Raw genomic sequence first — 26,368 nt, 5'->3', positions numbered from 1 at the left:
CGCATATATGTGAACCCAGGCTTAAAGTTCTCATCTGACTGGCCTCTGGTGGCTCTGATTTTAAACACAGTGCTGAGATTAGAGAGCAACTGAGCATGTGTAGAACAGGGTATTACTGGATTTTAAACAGTATACGGACTCGTTCTGAATGTCTTACATAGCTATACCTGCAAAAGGGGCCAGTCTGAAGTGGTCTATCAGGACCATCGAACACTAGCAATGTAAGTCTATGGGGCCACACTGCAACTGCCCTGTAGTTAACTGCATGCAATGCTTGCAGGGGAGGCACAGTGGTGCAGCATTTAGGAGTTAGACATGTTGCCTCCTTGCTGGCTATCAAATGCCTCTGAAAAGCGATCCGCTGCAGAGGGGTGGCAAGGGCTGCAGAACATGTGAACAAGCCTACTGTAGACTGGGAAATATATATTGCAGGTAAAAAAAATACATTTTACAATCATAATTGAGGGGTAAACGTCATAATAGTGCATGGGGTAATAAACAAAATAACAGTGTCTGCGGAGGTAAGGACAGGAACAAAAAACTGCCCCATATACATATATTATTTACAACTATAAACTGTGTGTTGTTGTTTTTTGTTTAATTAAATAGACTGATAAAGATTACTTACAAAAGGCTGATCGCATGCACAAAATTCTTCATGCCATTTAATGTTATTTTTTTGTGATACTGAGAAACAAAACACACCCAGATAAGACGAGAATATGATACAAGGAATTCAAGACAAATCCATGGTAAGATTTTATCACGTGGCTATCACATGTGCAGACATGTGCATTTATTTATAGCTATCTGCTTTGATAGACAATGAGCTATTTATTTCATCACTAGCATGCCATTATTATACTATGAAGTACCATCTTACGTGTGCATGGCATGTGAATCACTGACCTCATATAACTAAATACTCATAGACTGCTGGTAAATGCATCTGGAAAGAAGACAGCGGGAACAATGTATAGGAAGCTTCTCAGCAGTGAGCTATGACTGTGACTGCAATCTCTGGGTTATCTTCCCATTTTGGCTCCATGCACACTGGGCTTAAAAAAACGCTGCTCCTTCAGGAGTTTAACGTCTTGCCTGTAGAAGCAACTAACAATACCCTATGTGTCCATGAACATTAGGTAGTCTAGAGGTGTTTTTTAACCACTTGCCCTCCTGAGGATTTTCCCCCTTCCTGACCAGGCCATTTTTTGCGTTACATCACTGCGTTATTTTAACTGATAATTGCGCGGTCATGCAAAACTGCACCCAAATGAAATTTACGTCTTTTTTTTCCCACAAATTAAGCTTTCTTTCAATGGTATTTGATCGCCTATGCGGTTTTTCATTTTTTGCACTATAAAAAAAAATTATTTACAACTTCGAAAAAAAAAACAATATTTCTGACTTCTTGCTACTAAACATGTCCAGTAAAAATATTTAAAAAATCTAATTCTGTCATAAATTTAGGCCAAAATGTATTTGCTAAAATAAAAAATCCCAATACGTGTAAATTAATTGGTTTACATGAAAGTTATAGCGTTTACAAATGGCGGTATATGTGCTGGATTTTTTTTTTAATCTTTACTAGTAATGGCGGTGAATAGCGACTTATTGCGGGACTGCAGCGGGCATTCTGACACTGGGGGGAAATGACTTGGTGTCACTGACATCCCCAGTGATACCAATACAGTGATCAGTGCTAAAAAAAAGCACTGACACAGTACTAATGGCACTGGGCAGGAAGGGGTTAGTATGAGGGGTGATCAAAGGGTTAACTGTGTGCAGGGAGTGTTTTACTGGGGGGCAGTGTGTTGGTGCTTCACTGTAAGCACACTGCTCTGGATGGCTGTGCTGTGCACAGACATCCAGAGCAGTGTGCCCGAGCTGACAGGAAGGAGGACTGTTAGTAAACAAAGCAGCCCTCCCCGTCGGAGATCCTCGGCCGGGACCTGGTGATTGACAGCAGCATCCGCAAATGGCTGCACAGGTAGGGCACACGCACGGCTCGCACTCACCCCCTACCCGGAAATACCAAATCACGTATATATATATATATATATATATATATATGTGATTTTGTGCTCCCCTGCCACTTTGTAGTAGTATTTCTGCTATAGTGCGGTGGGGATGTGGTTAAACTCAGTGTTTAGAGGCAGAAAAAGTTTGTTGCATTTTTGAGAGCTTTTTTTGGCAGAAAAAACGCTAGATGCTGCTAAACATTCCTAAACGTTAGTACAAAAACCACTCAAAATTAGTGTTTTTTTCTGCCAAGAGCACTGGCATTTTTAAGCCAGTTTTTAAAGCAAATCTAGTTAAATGGGTTTTTGAGTTTTAATAATTGTATACATTGTAACTGAAGCGGAGTTAAGGACCACGGCACCCCCCCCCCCAACAACAAATTAAAAGTCAGCAGCTACAAATACTGGTTCTCTACTGCACATGCGCGAAGCATGCTGTGCTTTGTAAATGGGCCACAGTCCTCTGGGACCAGTGAAGTGTCCAAGTGGGCTGCATGGGGGAGGGGGTTGGCAAACATCCCGGTCAGTTTGCGCTGGCAAACTTAGGCTGGCCATACACTATACATAAATAAATAGTGTAGCGCTCATAATAAATACTAAAAAATATGTGACCAATTCATATAATACAACCCTGAAACAATCAAAATTCATACAATAGAACTCTTCATAGCAATAGTGTAAAAATATATAAATAGTGTCAAACTTATAATAAATATCCGTGTTCCATAATGGACACGCGTGTTCACACTCTAAATAAATATAACAAGTGTCCAAAAATTAAATACCGTGCTCACACACCTACTGTATAAAATAATGCCTAGGTATTTATAGAACCTTTATAAAGATAAAGTGCTATAGTGCCAAAACAGTGCAAAAAAGTGTCCACTCTTTCAAAAAATTAATCACAACAATGTCCTTTTGGTGATAGATATAATCATGCAATGTGTAGTGGTAATTGACAGATTCGTGATTGTGCCAAAATCTTCTCCTATTGGCGGCTAGATTGCCTCCTCACCTCCTCCCAGTGACCCCTAGGGGCCAACAGGCTTGCAGCATCACCCTGGATCCTTAACTCATATGGGCCAGCAGCTTCCTTCCTTCAGTAGATCTCCTTATGGGGCTCCTATTTCCCCTGATCAGCCAAGGTATCTCTGAAGGACAATGGCTCACCAATCCAGTGAGCCAAGAAAAAAAGACCCTCTAAGTGTAGTACTTCAAAAACGTCTCCTGATCTATGGTGTCAGTCCTGGAAATGAACATTGCAGTCCTTCCTGCTTCCATCCAGGATGTGTCTTGGTCTTCACACCACACCTTTCCTAAACACTACAGAGTGGACCTGGGAGCCCTGTTATCATTGGTATGCTGCCTTGTGGTGCCAGGAAAACAGCAACTTGTATGAAATACTTACCATAATTTTCCTTTCCTGGCACCAATCCATGGCATCATATAGACCCACCCTCAGTATGTAAGTTAAAGTGTTACTAAACCCACAACAGTAAAATCAGTCTGTATCTGCAGTAAAGCATGCTTGTTATACTCACTGTGGAGCCAAGGGGTTAAACCTCCGCATTGTGTAAAAAGGATGTTTGATCCTGTCTTCTCTGATTCACCCATTCTTCCATTGTCCCCTACATATCTCCTGATAGAACAAAGGTTTGGAGTCACTCTGCACATGCTCCGTTTGGTGTGTATTGCTACAGAGTTTTTTTTCCTTGGGAGAGTGCATGTGAACAGCACAGGGCCATTCAGCACTGTCCAGACAGAGGGTCAAGGGTCCTGCGTCCTCATAGAGAGGAATGAAAACTCCTCCTACAAGCTTTAACCAGTGCACTGCTGGACAGTGACAGAAGTCAAAAGACTGCTCTTACTGCTGATGCGAAAAGGTATTTAGCAGTTTATATAAATAAAATAATTGCATTTCCATGTTCTGTGTACTGTGGGAGACCAGAGAGAGTGAATGCAGAGTCCTGGGTTTAGTAACACTTTAATATGAGGAATGAGGGAGGGTCCGGTCTTTCTTTTATGCTATTCATTGGTCATGAGGAAGGAGCTAGAGGCAAGGCATTAAAAACCATATATGTGTTGCATTTTCATATAAGTTATCAAAAACAAAATGTGCTAAAAAGTCATAAAATCATTTCACTATAAGGAAGAGAGTGCAGTGCAAATAAAGTAAAACGGTTAGTAGACAGTGCATCTGAACAGAATGTACTGTGTCCCAAATTTCATAAATTAAAGTCCTCTTCTGTATTCACCACAGTGCACAAAAACATGACGTCATTACGGCTCGGCCAGTCAGACGACTGGAGCTTGTGAACCCAGAAGGAAGACCTGATGAAGGCAGAAGCGGGGACAGCGCACCGCTGGAGGGCTTTGTTTTAAGGTACAGTAAGTCCTTCATAATGTGCTAGTATGTGATCACAGTGCACAAAAACATGACGTCATCGCGGCTCGGCCAGTCAGACGGCCGGAGCTTGCGAACCCAGAAGGAAGATCTGATGAAGGTAGAAGCGGGGACAGTGAGCCGCTGGAGGGCTTTGTTTTAAGGTACAGTAAGTCCTTCATAGTGTGCTAGTATGCGATCACAGTGCACAAAAACATGCCGTCATTGCGACTTGGCCAGTCAGACGGCCGGAGCTTTTGAACCCAGAAGGAAGGCCTGATTAAGGTAGAAGCGGGGACAGCGCGCCGCTGGACGGCTTCGTTTTTAAGGTAAGTCCTTCATAATGTGTTAGTATGAGATGCATACTAGCATATTATGACATTGCAGGGATTGTTTTTTTTTTTTCAAGCTTTGGTTATATTTTGTTATTTAATTATGTTATATATTTTTTTCACCATCAATTTGGAGTGGGACTTATATAATTTTTATATATTTTTTACTTTATTTTATTTTTCAAAATGTTTTTGTTGCAGTGATATTTACCGCTTTAAGGAGGTATGTAAGGAGTTCTGACTTGATATCTTTCTCATATGTCATATATTTCACGCAGGTAGCCTGTATTATGTCATGACTCATTAGGATGGTATAATGCACGTGAGCAGGAGTCACAGGGAGAAGAGAAATCTAAGTCAGTAGACCTTACATATGTACTTCATTGTGCTGACTCAGCTTAACTGCAGGATCAGAACCTCTGTGTTAATTCTCAATTTGTGTCACTGTCTTGGCTCTGTGAAAAACATCTTACCTGTGTTACAGGCTGTGTAAGAGCTGCCTTGTCCCTTGGTATCCAATTGCACACTGCTGCCCAGATGACCTCCATGGCCATCTTTAGTGAGGGCAGTGCTAATAAAAGCACTGGCTCACTGCAATTGTTGAATATTTTGCTTGTGGATATTTTAATAATGGCACACACTGGACAAGGACAGTGTGCATAGTGTAGGGAAAGGTTCCAGAGGAGAAGGGACAGTGTAGGGACTGTTCTGTATTGCTGCTATGTGGAACCTCCCCACTTCTAATTGTATACTGTCTGTTAACCGCCTCTTATGCCATGTACAGTCGGTTCTCAAGCATTGCTCTCCGCAAACACTGCAATATCATCTGTGAATTTTTCTGACTGTTGCAGCCTCAGCATAGACCTTATTTCAGTGTGGTCGATAATATACTTCCTATTAAACCAGATCTCCGTGTACTCTTCCCTCCCTCTTGGGTGCTTACCACCATATTGTTAAGAGAAACAATCATCTCTGAATACAAAAATGAGAACGTTAGGGTTAGTTTACACTAAAGTTGCTGTCTAAAGAGCGATCCACTTTTGGATTGCTCCTCAGATAACAGGCAGTGAGGAAGCATTGTATAGCCTCCCCAGTGCTTGTTTTAACTCCCTAAATGCCAAACAAAAGCAGACAAGGGCGCACTCTCATTGTGCATTACCGTGGTACACCACATATTTATTGAGAAAACAAATAGATATATACTCACAAACCCAAAAGAGAATAAAAACAGAACAGGTAGTCCATGATAACAGACCAATGCAATACTGCGCCCTGCGTAGGGATAAGCTGACGTGTTTCGGGAGACTAACCCCCTTCTTCAGAGCCAAAGTGTATACCTGCTGATCCAACATATATATACCAAAGTGTGCTAAAGAGGTCTGTGAAAACGCCCTGGAGGAGGGGCGAAACGCATTGATGAATTTCCGGTTTCGCCGGTTAACGTAATACGTCACTTCCGGTGAGTGGAACGCGTGCCAGCGTGCGGCGTTCCCGGGCGCCATCTTGCTTATGGGTGATTCCTGTGCAATCATCTGTTGCTGACCGTGAGATCTCAGAAATATACCCTGGTGATGTGGCGTTTTGGCTTCATTTAAAATGCAATAAAATGCTGATTTTGATCATAAAGAATGTGAATGGCTTGATACTTGGAAACTGAGTATAACCGAGTATTGCAGTATTACACTATGTATTTGTTCTTTTCCCTACATTATTCCAAACTTTTTCTTGGAGAGTGGTGTCTGGTGATCCTGGAGGTTGGAGGCTGGCTATATTCCGGTCTGGAATGGGGAAATCCAGGAATATCTGGATGCATACTGAATGGGTCTAGGATCCCAAAAAAACCCTAGAATGCATTTTTCACCAATATCTGGTGAGTGCGGTATATTTTGAGCATTATTTTTGGTGGAAACACGATTTATAAGGTTCTTTGGGAAGAGGACGTTCATGGATATATACTGTATATATTTTTGATTTATTATATTTTTAATTATATTATATATTTTTTTCACCATCAATTTGGAGTGGGACTTATATAATTTTTATATATTTTTTACTTTATTTTATTTTTCAAAATTTTTTTGTTGCAGTGATTTTTTTTATTTTATATATTTGCGCTGTTTTGATGTTTTGTATATTTGGTGTTTTTTGCACTGATGAGCAGCAGCATTTATTTGTTGATTTGGTATATAATTTGCACTAATTTTGGCGCTGGTGATTTTTGTTTAAAAAACTATTTGATTCTGCCTTAGAAAACTGAGGTCCACATTAATTCTGTTATCTCTTGTGTCAAACAGAATTATGATTTGTAGTTAAATGTTTTTCTTTCCTGAGTATGTTTACCAAAACATTCATGTCTTTCATAGAATGGCCTGGTTGTGAAAAATGGCATGCCACTGGTGTGCAGTAATCATCATTCTTGTGTGTTTTTTTAAATAATTTGTGTTCAGGTTCATCATTTTTTGTAATGTCCTCTTACACCATTGTAACATCACTGGTTGGACTTGTAACATGTGTAGCGGGGCCATTGCTGTTTCCCTTTTAAGACTGCATGTTGTCAGAAAGTGTTTGATTGGCTCAGCTCTCAACAGTGCTGGAGTGTTTGTGGGAGTTGCAGTTTCATCACAGAGGCAGACATTGTGGACTACAGGGACCAGGATTGTTGGGGAGCCACATGTGCCTTTGGAGATGACATGTGGGAGCTAGTCTGCAGCCCCTACTGTTGAAGTACACTGACACTGTTTCCAGATTGCTAAGGACAACGGCTATCTACATCAGCTGAAGTCAGAGGCAACTGTGATCATTGGTACCAGTCACCAGCGATGGCAGTTACCGACAGCAACGACATCTCCCACCGCAGAGAGAGAGGTCAGAGTGTTGGAGATCGCAGAGGAGGCGTGTGACCATCTCAGGTGAGGAACCTCAGAGATTGTGCAGCACCAACAATTGACAACAGGAAACACTAGTCAGAGAGGGAGATCCCCATTCGTCATCCCTTCAAGGAGTTAACCCCTGGAGATGTCTTCTTGGATGTGGTGAGCAACTGCTAACCAGTGACATGTCAGTCCTTAACCTCGGGTGTTCCCGAGCGTGACTCGGGGTTAATTTTCATGTCCAGGAGCGGTAACCCCGAGTCACGCTCGGGGTAAAGTGCAGAGGATACAGCAGACTTCCCCTACCTTCTCCCCGCGATTCCCCGCTGTGATCGCCGGTGAGAACGCTGCCCGGCATCTGACTTCCTGGTTCCTCTCTCTGCGAGCAGCCGCAGTGCAGGAGAGTGGAACTGGGAGGGAATATTAAAATTTAAAGTGACACACACACACACATACATATAAAAGAGATGATACATTGTAATCTGAGAGGATTACAATATATCACCTCAGATCACCTCAGATCTGACATTTTACTGGCATTTGTGCCCATAAAAATAAAACATGACATCAAAAATGCCCCCATTTAGGTCCAAAGCACTTTTAGACCAACTGAGTGACAGCGACGTGGAGTCGTGGGGAGATTTGTCGTCTGACACTGACACCGATCTGGCAAGTGACAGCGGCGATGATCCTGCTCCTGACCTCAGCAATGTGCGCACTTGGTGCCCTATTGCCTGCGATACGGACCATGTAGCGCCCCCAAGATTCCCATTTATTGGATCACCTGGGATGAAGGTAGATGTTGAGCGTAACAACCCTCTGGCCTACCTGCAATTATTCCTCACTGAGGAGATAATTGAAAAAATTGTCACGGAGACCAACCGCTACCAAGAGCAGCAACCCGCTACACTGCAAGCCAGGTTTTCCAGAAACCGAAAGTGGGATCCGGTGAGCAGAGAGGACATCTGGAAATTTCTGGGACTCATCATTCTGCAGGGCGTGATAGGAAAACCGCTCCAGAAATGGTACTGGACCACCAATAAATTACTGGCCACTCCGGTTTTTGGCACCGTTATGTCCGAATATCGGTTTTCCCTCATCATGAAGTATTTACACTTCACTAACAATGAGGAATTTGATGAGGCCACGCATCCTCAGCCCAAACTTAAAAAAATCTGGGAGGTGTACCAAAATATTGTGTTCAATTTCCAGCGGACCTACGTGCCAGATAGGGACGTCAGTGTGGATGAAAGCTTGATGGCCTACAAGGGTCGCCTAAGCTGGATCCAGTACATAGCGTCCAAAAGAGCGCGGTTTGGCATCAAATTCTACATGCTCTGCGAGTCATCTACCGGGTACATTTGGAATTCGGTCATTTACACTGGTAAAGGCACGCAGTTCAACCCCAGGTACAGCGACTATGGGATGGCCACATCATCTGTCCTTACACTGCTGGAGCCGTTGCTGAACCAGGGATATTGTGTGACCACGGACAACTTTTACACGTCTCCGGAACTGTATGAGGTTTTGATAAAAAACAAGACCGATGCTTATGGTACAGTCAAGTCTAATCGACGTGGCATGCCATCTACGTTTGCCCAGAAACAACTCAAAACCGGAGAAATGGTTGCCTGGCAAAAGGGTAAGATGATGGCAATGCGATGGCGAGACAAGAAGGACGTGTGTCTCATGAGCACTGTGCATAATTTGTCCACTGGCATGGTCCACACAAGAGGTGGGAAAGATGTGCTGAAGCCGCAACTCGTGATAGACTATAATAACACCATGGGAGGTGTGGACAGAGCCGATCAGGCAATGACATTTTATCCGGCTATGCGCAAACAACAAAAAAAATATTATAAGAAGATATTCAGGCATCTTCTTGAACAATGCCTTTGGAACTCGTACATCCTTCACAGAGCAAAGAGTGACAAGCCTCTTATTCATTCTGAGTTTATCTGGAAGGTGGCTGAGCAGATTTTTATCAACTACCAAACGCCATCAGTAGCCATGAACAGATCTGGACGTCGTGCTGTTGTCAATCCAGAACGCCTGACTGGTCGCCATTTCATGGATTACATCCCGCCAACCACAAAAAAGGCAGCACCTACCAGGATGTGTGTGGTGTGCTGCTCAAGGAGAGATGGCAATGGAAAGAAAGTTCGAAAAGAAACCAGATTCCATTGCCCTGACTGTGACGTCGGATTGTGTGCAGTGCCATGTTTCAAAATTTATCACACTCAGGATGTTTACTGAATTTTCTTTGTTTGACAAATTTCATTATTTTTTATTACATTATTGAATAAAATTATATTATTTATTAGATTATAATTCATGATTTTGTGTTTCATACTTTATCACATCCGGGTTGTCTACTAGAGTCTTCTTTGCTCAGGTTTAAGTAAGTAATTACTAAGAATTGCAGGCCTACAATACATAACACCAAATTTCCATGCAAAAAAATGGTACCGCTTTTGGTACAAAATTCCTGACATAATCATACCGCCAGGGAGGTTAAGAGTACTCCACCGATTCACTAACACAGGCCTGTGCAACACATAGACTCACACAGTTATACAACCCTACAGCATACAAGTGAATTTGGGACTGAGCCTAAAGAGATGTCAGCTGGGGACATATTGCTGCTATAGTTGCAGGGGGTTAATACTGATCTATAGCTATACCAGTATATACGTATATACATTAATATTGTGTTTATTGATGTTATTGTGTCAATTCTAGAAGGTTTGTGTATTCAGTGCATTTAACTGCTATTTCCCAAGTTAATTTGCAGTCTATTTGCAGAGTTTTACCTGTCTTATTAAACCTGTTATAAAACTTCCCACAAGGTGTACCGGTGTGCTGTGGATCCAATATACTGTATATGGTTTATCACTGAAGTAGGACAGAAGTGCCCATTAATTCCAGAGGTAAGAGAAATGGACTTGGCACTGTCAACGAAGAAGGCTTTGTTGCCCAAGTGCAGGCAGAAATTATCCTCTCCGAAATCCTGAGCTCCACTATGGATATTTTTCTCCTTTTTTTGAAGATGGGTGCAAAACGTAAAGGAGCTGGTCCTATGGAACTGGCACTGATCAGCAAAGCATAGGATGACTGGTAGCATAGCCACAAGTATACGTAACAGAGAGTAATGAGTTTTGGTGTCGCCGTGCAGTGGAGAGCAGGATTTGATGAGGCTAGAAGGAACGTTTACCCTCTGGGCTCCTGACATCTGTCACCCGTATGGCATTGACCCAAGGGCACTAACGCGCCCTCCCCTCCATCCTCCAGGCCATTGAACGTCATGCTCATTACTCTCTGCTATGTATACTTACTTGTGGCTGTGCTACCGGTCATCCTATGCTTTGCTGGTCAGGAGCTGCGTGCGCCAGTACCATAGGACCAGCTCCTTCACGTTTTGCACCCATCCTCAAGAAAAGGAGAAAAATTTCCATAGTGGAGCTCAGGGTTCTGGTGAGGATAAGTTCTGCCTGCACTTGGGCAACAAAGTCTTCTTCGTTGACAGTATCAAGCCCATTTCTCTTACTTCTTATGGGGATCATTTAAAAGGCTATCCGATTTACCATCACTAGGAAGGGTTATACCACCACTGTTGCTAACGGTTCTTGGATTACTGCCAAAAGCCCAAATAGGATTTAGACCACCCTGCTGAGCGCTGGTTTGATGTGTTTTGGCCCTTAGGATTCGCAGCGTGGAGGTGAGCAGGCATGCTAGCCAGTGGTGGATACACTTAAGTTGATCACTGTATCTGTCACCCATCAAGTTGTACACAGAATCCTATCATTGGATCCTTCACGCAATTATTTTGGACTCTACACTTTATGTCAGTTTTCACTATTGTGGCATTTTTAGTCACTTTTTTCATACGTTGGTTATATGTTATTTTTTCACTCTTCCCATTTGTTGTGATTTACCCACTTTATTGCCCATCACATTTTTGTTTTTGTCCAATGTGTTTCTGGATGCATTTATGATCACGTTTGCTGTTACTTTTTCATGTTTATGGTTCCATGTGATTTTATATTTATTTGTTCACCTGTGTTTCTTTCACACTTCTCTGTTTTTTCTACCATATGTGTATGAGTAGTGCAGCACCCTCATTTATTCAGTTTTTCACTATTGCTTAGTTGGGTGCCCCCCCTTTTTCATCCCACCTAGGAGTCCTGTTATATATTTTTGGATCTATGATCACATATTTGTTGACACATCTTTCTTTTGCTTTCATGTTTTTCACCTTTATTCTTTTGGTTTGGTTTTGTGTGGACTAATATTATTTAGTTGTTTTTATTATACATAGGATTAGCGCAGCACTTTTTTGTTCTATTGGTTTCACTATCTGGTTATATAGGCAGGTGCTAGCAGCAATCCTTGGGTTTTGGGGTTTTTTTTCTTGGGGTTTGGTGGCAGCGCAGGAGGCTCTTTGTGTTCAGTATGAGTTGTTGTATTGGGTCCCTTCTGGCCTGCACCTGTGATGACCCGCCCCTTTCCAAGACCTGAGAACACTGACATACCTTGAAGGTTTAAATTGGCTTTATTTATCGGCAAATCCCTAGAAAAGAAATGGGTTAATTAACAACAGTTCATGATATAGCAATGTAGGCACCTTGTGTAGTGACACAATTCACAGGTAGTCACTGTTCACTCACCACATCTGCCTGGGAAGCAACTGGTGCAAAAAATGTGCACTAGGCGGGTGCTAGTGAGCGATACTAGCTTGTAATTGCAGATTAATGACAATCCAACACAGTTCAGCAATACAAATGGCATTTGCTATGGCAATACAGCCTACCTACTAACCATTGGCCAGTGGAACTATGTAGAGAGTTTGCCGGCGTTAGGGCCCTTGTATTAGAGCGCTAAGTAAAATATCCAAGATGGTGGCTGAAAGCCTCTCACCACTGATGACTAATTCTGGTCCTGAGGGGTCCCTTGGTTGCTGGTGAAAGTGTCCTCCCTCTTGAGCCAACTCTCTGCAGCTTTAAGAGGTAGTTGGAACAAATGGTCACTGTGAGCAACTGGAATGCACAGGAATGGAAGCAGTCTCCCATCCCATACTGTAGACAGTAGTGCTCAGCATAGCAGCAGCCCAAAGCCTGGTCCCTGTGCACAGTTCTGTATGTGAGTCAGGCCGATTAACCCCTTCCTCAACCCAGCCTTGGTCAGTCACTAACTTGCAACCAGAACCTAACCTGATTACACTTTTCTGAGCTCATTTATTCTCTGCCTTCTTTGAAACCAGCACATCTTGGACTAAGGCCATTTAGAGACCTACCTTTATTGACAACATATGAATCAATTTCCTGATTTAACCACTTCAAGTCCAGACACTTTTACACCCTTCATGCCCAGGCCAATTTTCAGCTTTCAGTGCTATCACATTTTGAATGACAATTGCGTGGTCATGCAACACTGTACCCATATTAATTTTTTTGCATTTTTTTTGAGACGGATAAAACTTTATTTTGGTGATATTTATTCACCACTGGGATTTTAATTTTTTTGCTATATAAATGAAAAAGTCCAAACATTTTGAAAAAAAAGTGTTTTTCTTATAAAATTTTGCAAATAAATAATCTTTCTTCATAAATTTTGGCCAAAATGTATTCATCTATCTTTTTAGTAAAAAAAAAACAAAACCCAAATTAGAACATTTTTTTACATTTTTTTTTACTTTTTTTTATATTATTATTTGTTTTTTTTTTAACATACTGTCACCCTAGCAGTACAGTGTCACCAGTGACACTTTACTACTGGTGGGGGGTGATGAAGATTTAGCTTGTTTTTTTTTACACTGATTGCTTTTATACCCATAAAGCTGTAAAAGCAATCATCTCTCCTTCTCTCTGGCTGCATTCTTGAAGCCAATGAGAAATACAGTACTATGATAGCTGTGATTGGTCACAGCTTGTCACATGGTACAAGGCTGTTGTGAATAGCCTTGTACCATGTGACCTCTGTGATCATTCACAGATTTCACAAGTAGTAAGAAATGATGTCAGGAAGTGACATCTTGTTTACTACTATTGATGTGATCACTGATTAGCCAATCAGTGATCACATGATCGGGACCTCACACAGAGGGCCCGTACAGCGATCGGTGTTCCGCTGTGTCCGAAAAAGCGCACAAGCAGAGAAATGGCCACTCACTCCTGCACTGCTCCCGTCCAGCCGTTTATGTACATGGGTCATTTAGGAAGTGGTTAAAGTGATTTTGAAGGATGAAGGTTTTTTACCTTCATGCATTCTATTCATGAAGGTAAAAAACCTTCTGTGTGCAGCAGCTCCCCTAGTCACCTCCATGCTTACCTGAGCCTCATCGCAATCCAGCGATGTGTATGACAGCCCTGGCTGTCCTGGGTCTCTGCCTCATTGGCTGAGACAGTAAGCTGGAGCCATTGGCTGTCAATCAGCCAGTCAGCCAATGAGGAGAGAGGGGCGGGACCAAGCCACAGCTTCATGTGTGAATGGACACACGGAGCAGCGGGTGCCCCCATAGCAAGCTGCTTTCTGTGGGGGCACCTGGCAGACAGGAGGAGCAAGGAGAGCCTGCGGGAGACCCGAGAAGAGGAGGATCCAGGTTGCTCTGTGCAAAACCACTGCACACAGCAGGAAAGAATAGACATGTTCAGGGGCGGACTGACCATTTGGAAAGAGGGCCTGGGGTCAGTAGGGGGCCCCATGAGATGCCCCTGGTACCTTTTTCATAGGCTTTTTTGAGTTTGGGCAAGGACACAGTGGTCCCATGATCCCCTATTGCCCAGGGGCCCCATGAGTTGTCAGTCCGCCCTTGGACATGTTTGTTATTTTACAAAAAGAAAACATGAACCTTTAGAATCGCTTTAAGACGTATAACTTTAGATAAATACGGTGATATCAAGAAAGGTCCCAAAAGGTTACAAAACTCAAAATAAATACTATTTTTTAACAATTACATTTTTTAAACAATTCCTTAGATTTGGGAGCTGCATTATTTCCTTTTTTATGCTTTTTTTTCTTTTTTACTTGTTAATCCAGCCATTCCTTTCACAGACCAAGCTATGTTGAAGCAAACGTTTAACTCTGATAGGAGAGCTTACAAAGGTCAGCTTTTATTTATTTATGTAGAACCTATTTTCGAAAAGAAAAAATAAAACTTTTGCTGTAATTGCTTAACCGCTTAAGGACCGCCCTATAGCAGATATACTGCTACAGGGCGGCTCCTGTGCGCAAAATCATGTATATTTATGTGATTTTGCATTTCTGGGTAGGGGGCGCACGTGCCCTACCCACTCCGCCATTCGCAGCTGTGAATGTCAATCACCGGGTCCCGGCTGGTAATTATCTCCCGGCTCCGGTGATTACCGACAATCACCGACGGTAAGGAAGACTGTTTTGTTTACAAACAGTCTTTCTCCATGTCAGCTCGGGCACACTGCTTGGGATGGCTGTGCACAGTACAGCCATCCTGATCAGTGTGCTTACAGTAAAGCACACCCTCCCCGCCCCCTAGTGAAACACCCCCAGCACATAGTTAACCCTTTGATCGGTCCTCACATTAACCCCTTCCTGCCCAGTGACATTAGTACAGTGTCAGTGTCGCTAAAAGTCACTGATTGCCGCCATTACTAGTAAAAAAAAAATCCCAGTATCTATACTGCCATTTGTAAACGCTATAACTTTCATGTAAACCAATTAATTTACATGTATTGGGATTTTTTTTCAGCAAAGACATGTAGCAGAATACATTTTTGCCTAAATTTATGACGAAATATGATTTTTTAAATTCTTTTACTGGACATGTTTAATAGCAAAAGGTCCAAAATATAGTTTTTTTTCTCAAAATTGTCAGTCTTCTTTTGCTTATAGCGCAAAAAATAAAAAACGCACAGGCAATCAAATACCACCAAAAGAAAGCTGAATTAGTGGGAAAAAAGGACTTAAATTTCATGTGGGTGCAGTGTTGCATGACTGCGCAACTGTCAGTTAAAGTAACGCAGTGCCATAACGCAAAAAATGGCCTGGTCAGAAAGGGGGGTAAATCCTCAGGAGGGAAAGTGGTTAAAAAGAGTTTGCTGCAGGTCGGCTTTAATTTTTTTATTCAAGTCTATCTAAGTCTGCTAGACAGTCTAACACTATCCTCTCCGCAGACTGAAAGCTGCTGTTCAAAGTTGGCTCTGTTGCTCCTCTACTTGAGTGGAACTACCCTCGGACAGGAAGTGTAGTACTGGGTAGATCCCCAGGTGAAAAAGGAAAAAAAACCTCCCCCTACCAAAACAAAGCAAATGCAGCATCACATTGATATAATAGTACATTTTTGTGTGTAATACAATACAAGAAAATGACTACATTTGGTGCTTTACACTGGATCATTTGCATTTTACACTGAGTATGAGGAAAAGCATAAACAAAGAATCATCAATAACAATAGTGTATGTAATAAAAGAATGTCCAGACAGGAAGTTGTTCATCTTTTTTTTTATATTAAAGGATTCCAGCAAGTTCCAATCTTTGCTCTGAATCCATCTTTCAAGGAAATAAAGTTGACATGTTTACAAGGGAGTTCTGACTACTGACTAATTGCAGAACAATACATAAACTTCTTGACCTGTTGGAACAAGGTAGTAAAGTTAAAGACGTATTTCAGCTTGGACATTTTTTATCCTGTTTCCACACAATATCAGCTAGTACATTGTCAATTTTTCCAAAGAGAAATCCATAATCACTGAAAAACTTTTTGTTTTCATTGTCTGGTCTCTATTGTACACTTGTTTGTAGGCCCACAACACCCGTAGTGTTATACCCCAGTGAAGGGCATTATTTATGATTTATTAATTATGCTATATAACATAGGAGGGTCCCTGTTGAGTGCTTTGGCTCCTTATGCAGAGGAGTGGGTTTAGTTCTTGATTTTAATATAGCATAAATCTGGCCACAACCACATCTCCAGCCACCAATGGGTGGGGTAAAACACATCAGGGGGCATGGCTGGAGTGGCGGCTGAGGGCACACCTTTACTGTTACTGGACTGGTTGAGGTGGCATCCATCTCCTTCAATCTTCATTGTTCCTGAATCAATCAAAGGACGCCGGCACTTTCTGTGTACCGGTGGGGCTACCTTCATGTTATCCAGCCTGAGTGGCGCTGTAGGTACAACACGATCAAGCTGGCCATACGCAATAAAGTTTAAAATGAATTTGTGCAAGAATATTTTTTGTGCAAATTCTGTGTACATTTAATGACTAAATAAGGTATTTAAAAATGTAATTTGCTTTTAACATTTGATTTAGGAATGAATGTAATTTCCCAAACAAAAACCACATACACTATTACAAATATGTTAGTTTGAGAAAAAATGCTCCTTTGAATGTTCTCGTTACTATGGTCAAAAACAAACATAATTTGACCCTAGTAACAATTAGAAAACCAATGGTTTGATACCAATAACAATTAGAAAATTGAACATTCTTGAAATTAAAAAAATGTGAAGAAAATGTTACTAATGTAGCAATGACCAAGTCTGTAGTCTCTGCTATAAACAAACTGCACTTACAGTGAAGGAAATAAGTATTTCATCCCCTGCTGATTTTGAATTTTTGCCCGCTCACAAAGAAATGATCAGTCTAAAAATCTAATTAGACATGCATTTCTTTTGAATATTTTCTTGCTATTCTGTCTCTCCGTGTTACAATACACCTACCATTCGATTTTTAGACCGATCATTTCTTTGTGAGTGGGCATTCAAAATCAACAGGGGATCAAATACGTATTTCCTTCACTGTATGGTATAAAATATTGAAATTGTTGCACTTTACAGTAAATATCTTTTTCTAGGTTCATATGCATGTGGCCTCTCGGCAGCTGGGCCTTGGCACAGGAGGGCCGCATATTTGTGTACCCACTGTAAACAGAGGATGTGCCGAGAGCGCACACCCTGCGCATTCATGACACATTTACCGGCGCCTAACGGAAAGGTCCTGATCGCTACTTGCAATCTGGAGCGTTACAATCATGTGACCATCATGACACTAAATCTCGCCCCACCTCCCGCCATCACAAACTCCTTAAAGGGCCGGGAGGAGGCAACGCCAAGGGGTTAAAATGCATTAAGCCCATATCAGACCACCGATCCTGCAATTTGCCAGCAACATGGTTACTAAATGGAAAATGTACCTGCTCCTACACGCCCCTGCTGGTTGAAATGATGCAGAGCCTTGTTCATTGACAGCCTACAAACAGTATATCTTTTAGCACAAGCAGTTAGTAGGGTGGCCAGGGGCATGCTCGGGTGGATACAGAAGAGGCACCCAGTTTGTACACTGTGCTGCTGGGGACGCAGCTGAGACATTAGCTTTTGCATCTGTATCACTCAGTTGTGTCCTGCAAATTACCCTGGGAGGTAGCTGCCCTTCCTCGGTAACCAGAGGCACTGTGCTGTGAGCTCAGTGTGACAGTTGCACACTCAGCTTTGGGAGGTACACTCCCTATAAACAGAGCACAGCACCTAGCTGTCACAGAGCTCTGATGATCAGGTTCTCCATGTGTAATCTGCAAGACTGAGCTATCAGTTTAACCATCCAGGTTCTACTGTGCATTTACTATTGCAGCTTTCAATAATGAATTACTGTTATTTGTGGATAAAAAAAAGAAAAAAAAGACCCCATTAACCCTTAATGAGCTAGAATTAATTAACTTCTCCAGTCTTACCTATTTTTTGCTGTTTATTTTTCCATGTGTAAACAAAAATTTAATTTGCGCTTGTTTGTGATTGTTGCTTCAAATTGAAAAAAAATTAACAAAATGTCATTCTGGTGCCTTTCTTTATCTTTTTTTATCCATTTTAAATTCAAGTAACCTGCACCTACACTCCCTTGCTGGCTGAAGCACTGCAGTGTCTTGTTCACTTTGTGATGGAGTAACGGAGGAGCATAACACTTTGCACATTCAGCCAATAAGGCAATAATATCATGGAACCTGTGAGTGGTCACTGGCAGCAATGATAAGATTGTTAATGTAAGATGCCCCCTACACTTAAAAATACATTTATTATTGTGGAGTATTAAAGATACATGTGCTGAGAGAATATGTGACCAAACAGTTTCAACGTTTTTTCAATGATCAATGATCCGGAACAAGCATACAGCAAGTGAAATGAGGGTGAAGTCATAACTTCTGCTATGCATTCTTGTGCCTATGTGACCAATGACTCAGAACACGTAGAAGCTATTAAATCAGCATGGAAGTTAAGCTTTTAGGATTTTCATAAGCAGAGTCACCAATGACAGCCGGTGGGTTGCCAGGGGCAGTTGAGCCCTGTACTGCAGGGGTGGGGTGGGTGCACAGCTGAGGTGGGAGCCACTCTTTTCTCTAGCTTGCCCCAGTCGTGTCCTGTAGATTACACTGTGGGACACCTACTCTCCCTGTCTGAACAGCAGCACTCTGTCCTGCTCTCACAGGGAGCATTCCTTTAGTTTTCATGTACACATGGGTAAATAACAAAAAAAAACTTTTTAAAACAACATTTTAACCCCTTATTAACTCTTAGTTGCTTGTGTTCGTAGCACCAAATTTAAAAATAAATGCTTTCTACCAGAAACATGATTCTAGTGACTTTATAAAAACATTTTGGGCAATTTTGGACAGTTATTTATAGAATAATACATTCTTTAATCCAACAAAAGCATTATTGAATTTAAAAACTTCCAATTGCACCAAAAATCAATATCGAAGTCTTGACATTAATACAAATATAAACCTTTTCTTTCCAATAACCTATATCAAACACCCATTAGAAAGTGTCCCAAATGTCCTTAATCAATAACAAAAACATATACTCAAAATAGTGTATTACCCTTTGTTAAAATATCAATGTGCCACTAATCGTGAATCATGCAAAACTGCATAACTTGTGCAAAACACACGTGAAAAGAAAAGAAAAAAAAAATATAAAAAAATATTTAACTATGTATAATATATTCAATATTATAATATTAATATAAAATAATTAGTCCAACAAACGTGAATCCACTCTAATTTGTGAACACTGCCAACGTAGGTGCGTCAGACATCACGTGTCCCCACGTGTTTCGTCACTTCCTGGACTTTTTCTCAAGGGATCCGGTCGCCGTAGGTGCGTCAGACATCACGTGTCCCGACGCGGTTCGTCACTTCCTGGACTTTTTCTCAAGGGAACTATTTTGAGTTTATGTTTTTTTGAGGTACAAGAAAATCTGGATACTTCACGGTGAATAAAAAGAGAGACATTTATTTTGGAGGAAGAAAAGACTTTATTATATGGAATTGTATTGATTAAGGACATTTGGGACACTTTCTAATGGGTGTTTGATATAGGTTATTGGAAAGAAAAGGTTTATATTTGTATTTATGTTTGCTTTCATGGGTGAAAGTGATTAACTTTTTTTTAAGGAGCACTATTGGTATAGGTAGTCTGGTGCTGATTGATAGATTTATATTGAAGTCTTGACATTCCTATTCACTGCAGCCAGACAGACTCTGGCAAGGTCCTCTATACTGACTTCCACCCAAATAAAAAATAAGATTATGTGGTATATGATGTATATGTCCAATGAAAAACTTGCTGCCATCCTTCATGATAAATCCCATAAATTTGAGAAAATCTGGTCTCTTTGGATCAAATCCTATCATCCAAAAGACTTTGGTCCTTGTTACACACATTTCTTGTATATATTTACCTCCTCAGATCCTCCTCCATTTATATTCTCTTTTTTCGATCTATTCTTTTTTATTTTCCATCTCTTCAAATTATCTCACATCAACATTTACACATTTATATAAGCTAAAATAGAGCTACAATATGTATAAAGCTACGATTTATATTCAACTTTATTACCATGTATACTGTACATTGACTTAGTATTGATAACGTGATTAGCATATTAACTATATTCCTAGCTACTATTGTAAAAATTTCTCTATATATGTCTTTTATTCCTGTATTATTGTTTAATATGTCCATAAAAATTTGTTGCACTCAAACAACAAATTGTAGAATAAAATTTGTAACTAATTGAAACCCTAAAACTTGTGGTTTAAATGTTATTCAACCTTATTATTGATATTAATGTCTTCATTTCCTTCCTTTAGCTTTTTTTTAATCAATTCAATTTCATGGTAGTTTGTATAGCCCCATATGAAAGAGCTCAGGTAGGGTTGCACTATGGCATCCTTGTCTTGAGTGTCAGAGGACCTTGTTCTGGCACTGCGATGGCACCCCACATAATTTTTAGCACGTTTTCTATCATAAAAAAAATTTAGTAGCAGTAGGGCAGTGAACATAAGATTATCCACAATAACCCATTGAAATGTGCCAAGTACATGATTTTGTAGCATATAGGCTTGCTTACTGAACAAGAGAGTAAATTATGGTTACCTAAAGCTGATCACAGGCACATATTTTTCCAGAACTATGGTTAGAGAGATAACTTCCTGTTCGTGTGGGTTTTGCAAGAGTGCCAGTAGTTGAAGCTGTCCTTTGCCAAAGCTAATGGCAGCACCTGCATGGTACTTGGTCTTTTACAGATTTCCATGGAAGTATCTTCAAAACAAGTCGTTTTTGAAGCATTGCCTTGATCCCAACTTCACACCACCCCAACCTTAAGACTGGCCATAGATTGATTGAAATTTGGCTGGTTCAGGAGGGACTAACTGTATTTAAATCCATCTTTGGCCATTCCCACTAGAGAGAAATCAATCTAACAATTGGCTTTTCTCAACGGGAGGGTTGGAAAATTTCTAATTGGCACATGTAGCCAATCAGTTGCTGCGCTGATCCATGTATTCTGAAAGGAGAGGAATATAATATTGCAGTGAGGAGAATACCTTCCGCCACCTGGATTGTTTTTGGATGGGGGAATTCATTAGCTTTTTGGGGGAATCCATTAGCATGGATGATCGAATCTCCCAGTGTAGCTATTGTATTCTGAAAGCCAGCTGTTGCGTTATCCGGGTAAGCGGCTGCATCCAATTAGAATGAGCTTCTATTCAACCAAGAATTTTCCACCCAGTATCTTTGATTTGTTAATTGAATTATATCAGGATCATATATATATATATATATATATATATATATATATATATCATTATATCAAGGTGCCAACAGGACCACCCACAAAGTGAAATTTGCCAGGTTGATTAGGAACAGACCAAAATTAAGTCAGTTTATGGCCAGTTTAATACAAACTTAACCTCAATTCTGCATACTTACCTATAAGTCACAATGGGGCCTGTATGCAAGATCAATTTTTGCGCTCTCCATTTCTATGCTGGCCAAGTAAAAATGTCTATTCACTGCGTATTAAATGACAAGTAGATAAAAGTGAAGCAGTGTCTAAGTCTACATAATAGGCAGGGGGGTTCTAACACCAATTTTACCCACATCTAATTAAAGTAGACCCCTAAGTCCCATGGAGCTCTTCCTTGTGCAGCTGCACAGTATGTACAAATGTCTACACCTGCTTGTGCTGTGATTCTCTGTTAAAAAAAACCTACCTCTACCTATGTGCAATAAGAGTCAGAAATCACCTGAATTTACTTTGGAAGGTCTTGTGCAGACACTATATAGGCTGATAGCTTAGAAATTCCAAATCTATAAAATGGCACGAATGCAATAAAATTACAAAATATCCCCATTATATTTATGTTCTGTATTAATATTTAATATCTAAAAAAATCTTAATGTTGAAATTAATATTAAGAATATATACATTTCATTAAACAATAATTGGTCTGAGTCCCCTTATTTGTGATTTTATTTTCTAGACCCATGCGTACCAACCTATAAGGTGTGATGTACATGTTCAGCTATGCAATTTGATTATTGATTCATCATATTATTGAAGTGAAAATGCTAATACTTTGCCAGCTGCTTGAGTACTCATGATTCATTAACATATTCTAACACACCCTTTCCACTGGTTTCTGATGTTGTAACCAATTTAGTAGCGGAAGTATATATACACCTATTAATACAACAGTTGCTTCCATCCTACACACTGTCTTACCTTGCAAAAGTCAGCTGCGGATCAGGACCTGTCCAACGAGTTTCCCATAAGCTTTATTTTACTTGTTAAGTCTGTTTACTTTTTGAATTGTCCAACCTCCTGGGCACGACATTGGATATATTAAGGCTGATAATATAATCAAAGCTGCAAGATCAACGCTGTTTGCAAAGAAAGAAAGGTGAACCAACTAAGACTCCAAGGTAAGTTTGCTGTTATTCTTCAACTTTTTTTTTTTTGCTGAAATTATATAAAAAAGAATAGAGTATAATATCTATAATTCTAAAGATTTATGGTTTTGTATTGAGTAAACTTTTGTCATTTTTTTGTCTTTTGTGTTTTCTGTTACAGTGATGTAACTTTTCCCCTTATAAAACTAATAAAACAGAAGTAAAAAAAAACAATTATAAAGATTTATCTAGCTTATGTTTTGCCACATGCATCTTATCACTTATCAGGATGTTTAAAGAAATGATTTACTGAGGTGGCCTATGGTAGAGCTTTGGGCAACCAGTTGTACTTTGGGTTCTGCAAATAGTGCTTGATTTCTCTTTAGGGTCACAATTAATATTTTGTACTTTTCCAATAAGTTTGTTACTTTATTTTAATTGAAAAATTGGAGCTCTGTGTTATCATTGTTACTTCATTCTGCACCCCACTGTTTCTTAGGAGTAGGCATCTGATCACAGACAATTTTAATAGTATTAAACAATAGCAAAAATTGCCAATGCATGCCCAGCCTTAAGTTTGGTACACACTATAAGAAAATCGTCAAACAATCGTCTGCTTTTTCTTGATGTTTCACAGCAAGTTGAACCCAGGGATGATACTAATTGTATGGAAATTTTCGAATGCCAAAGGCTTTTTTTTGTTTGACATAGAAACGTTGTAGTGTAGATTATTGTTTCTTTTTCTGATCATGCGCAGTCTTTCGAAGCCGATTTTTCTTGTACTAAATCAGTACACATCAACTAACAAAAATTCTTAGTTCTGTTGATATATGAGAAAAATGTTTGAGTTTGTCCCTTTGGAAATTTTCTTTTGGAAAGTCAGAATCAGATGTCGAAAGTTGTGTACACACTATACGAAAATTGAACAAATGTTCCTTGTATGGAATTTTTCTTACGATTGTCTCATAATGTGTACCTCACTTTAGGTTAACTCCAGTTCAGAAATACTCATTGGGTCCCCCTGGACCACTGACCCCTGAAAGAGCTGCTGGAATTTTACCTGCCCTCCTAGCCTGGTGATTTGGCTACAAGTAGCTGCACCCAGGCATTCACGGAACCAATGGTGGGAAGAAAGACAATTACCTCCACTTCCAGTTTCTTTTTGCTATTTTATTGGCTTGGTTGCTCAGAAGAGAGAGTTCAGGGTACAGGATACCCCAAAAATTGCAAGAATTCCCTCCGCACAGTAGTATTTTGTAATATTTTTAACCTCTGCCTCAAGCTAATGCAGATTTGGTAGACCGGACTGGCAGCTACCCTTAGATATCTTCAATCCCCCTTACAAGCTAGTTGTGGACTTTAGGGAAGACAGCCAATTTCTAAACTTCTGAATCTGGGAAAGGCAGTTGACTAAACAGGATTCTTCTTCAGCTTCATTCCCCCAACAGAAGGTCTGAGAAGTAAAGACCACTGGACTCACACCCTCCCTAAACAGCAGGCTTTGGGGCCAAAACTAGATCTTTCACACATTCTCTCCAGGGAGAGAGGGACCCTTCTAGAAGGTTACCCCACATAATTATCCTCTTCCTCAGCCCAGATCACTGGAATAAACCCCTCAGTGAATGGCCAAGACAGAATAGATATTCATAATCTCAAACCCTCAAACATTATAGCATATCACTCTATATACTGAAGGCACTTCACAGTAGAGGAATGTTTGCTTGATACTTCATCAAGTTATATTTACCATTTCATATTATTTTTTAGTATTTTCTTTTTGAGTAAATTATTGCACCTTATAGTGCATGCAAGCTACATCATAAATGGCAAGAAAATGAGGGTGAAATTGTTTAATCTAGTTTGTATAATACTGTGTCCAATAAACACAATTGCTAAGATAATGTTTAAGGTCTAATAATTTGGATTGCTCATCTGTTTCTGATATTTTTTCTTACATGCAAGCTAAGCGCTGCATGGCTACAAATTTATTCTAATTAGTGTTAGTTATCACAGTGCTTGCTCTCCTAGTGTAATGCTTAATAATGAGTCACAATGAAATATATTTTAACTCATCATTAATTACTTTGGAAGGATGGCAGGGCAGAGCAGCTTACTCATACACATTTAAAACAACACTAACATTTAAATTTCAGTGAAAGGATTATTAACTTTTCTGTCACCTGTACACACCACGTGTTACTTCTAGGACAGCAATTTATTCAAACAATATTCCCTGGGAACTGTTATGAAGCTCTAAAATCAAGCAACCATAAAAACTCCATACACATGCAAGCATATATCAAAACACAGTTCTTGGAATGCATAAATAATGTGGTAAAAATTCTTTAGAAGTCTTTCTTACAGTAGTAAATATGTGTTGGTCAAGTATATATGATACTGTTGTAACTGTTGCAAGCATCTCTACCATAATTGCCAACATTTCAAAAATGTTTCCAGAGGACACCTTATTTGCTGTGTATCAAACAAGCCATTGTAGGAGGAGCATGTACTTTAGGTGTGGGGCATTACTTTGAAAATTGGCGTGATTGTACAAGAAAAATATTGTTAGCCTATTATTTTCTTTTTTATAGAAACATATATAGTGCCTACGATTTTAACAGTGCTTTGCGTACTGTATGTAGCAATTTAATTTTAAAATACTGTATATACAGGAAAAATGATCATAATGAGGACAACAACATAGCCAGAAATGTCTTGTGCATTAGTAAAATCATTGTATTTGTTTAGCTGCAATAGTACAGTCTCTTTAATGTGTGCCAACAGTTCTTACAGAGAATACAGGGAAAATACCATTTACACTGCAAGCACATCAAATTTGCATCAAATAATTTGAAAGCATCATTTGACACTAACCATTATGCTGAGTGCTGCAACTCCTGCAGTATAGAGGTCAGTAGTAGACAGAACAGTAGTGTACAGAGGGCAGCAGGATATAGGGCTGTGTACAGAGGTCAGTAGCAGGAAAAGCAGTGTATGGAAGTCAGTAGTATGTAGGGCAGTTCACAGGGGCCAGCAGGCTGTATGGCAGTGTACAGAGGTCAGAAGCAAGAATGGCAGTGTATAGAGGTCAGTAGTATGTAGGGCAGTGTATAGAGGTCAGTAGTATGTAGGGCAGTGTACAGAGGTAAGTAGTATGTAAGTAAGTGCACAGGGGTCAGTAGGATGTAGGGCAGTACATAGAGGTCAGTAGTATGTAGGGCAGTGTACAGAGGTCAATAGTATGTAGGGCAGTGCACAGGGGACAGGAGGCTGTAGGGCAGTGTACAGAGGTCAGTAGGATGTAGGGCAGTGTACAGAGGTAGGTAGTATGTAAGTAAGTGCACAGGGGTAAGTAGGATGTAGGGCAGTGTACAGAGGTAGGTAGTTTGTAAGTGCACAGGGGTCAGTAGGATGTAGGGCAGTGTACAGAGGTCAGTAGTATGTAGGGAAGTGCACAGGGGTCAGTAGGATGTAGGGCAGTGTATAGAGGTCAGTAGTATTTAGGGCAGTGTACAGAGGTCAATAGTATGTAGGACAGTGCACAGAGGTCATTAGGC

The 26,368-nt window shown here is 40.3% G+C and overlaps 1 protein-coding gene across 1 annotated transcript in view; it reads left to right on the top strand.

Annotated features, from left to right (window-relative positions):
• Nucleotides 1-22,637: 22,637 nt before the first annotated feature.
• The window catches only part of LOC149447612 (transmembrane protease serine 11D-like), a 36,615-nt gene continuing 32,884 nt past the window's right edge, over nt 22,638-26,368 (top strand). The window contains exon 1 of the mRNA XM_089652297.1: nt 22,638-22,844. The gene's annotated coding sequence lies outside the window, so the exon portion shown is untranslated. The remainder of the gene's footprint in view (nt 22,845-26,368) is intronic.

This window comes from Staurois parvus, unplaced genomic scaffold, assembly GCF_062004578.1.
Source record: "Staurois parvus isolate SC_StPar_1 unplaced genomic scaffold, SC_StPar_1.0 ptg000679l, whole genome shotgun sequence".
NCBI lineage: Eukaryota > Metazoa > Chordata > Amphibia > Anura > Ranidae > Staurois > Staurois parvus.
The sequence above is the reverse complement of the archived record's forward strand: the minus strand, read 5'-3'. Positions and strand labels throughout refer to the sequence as shown.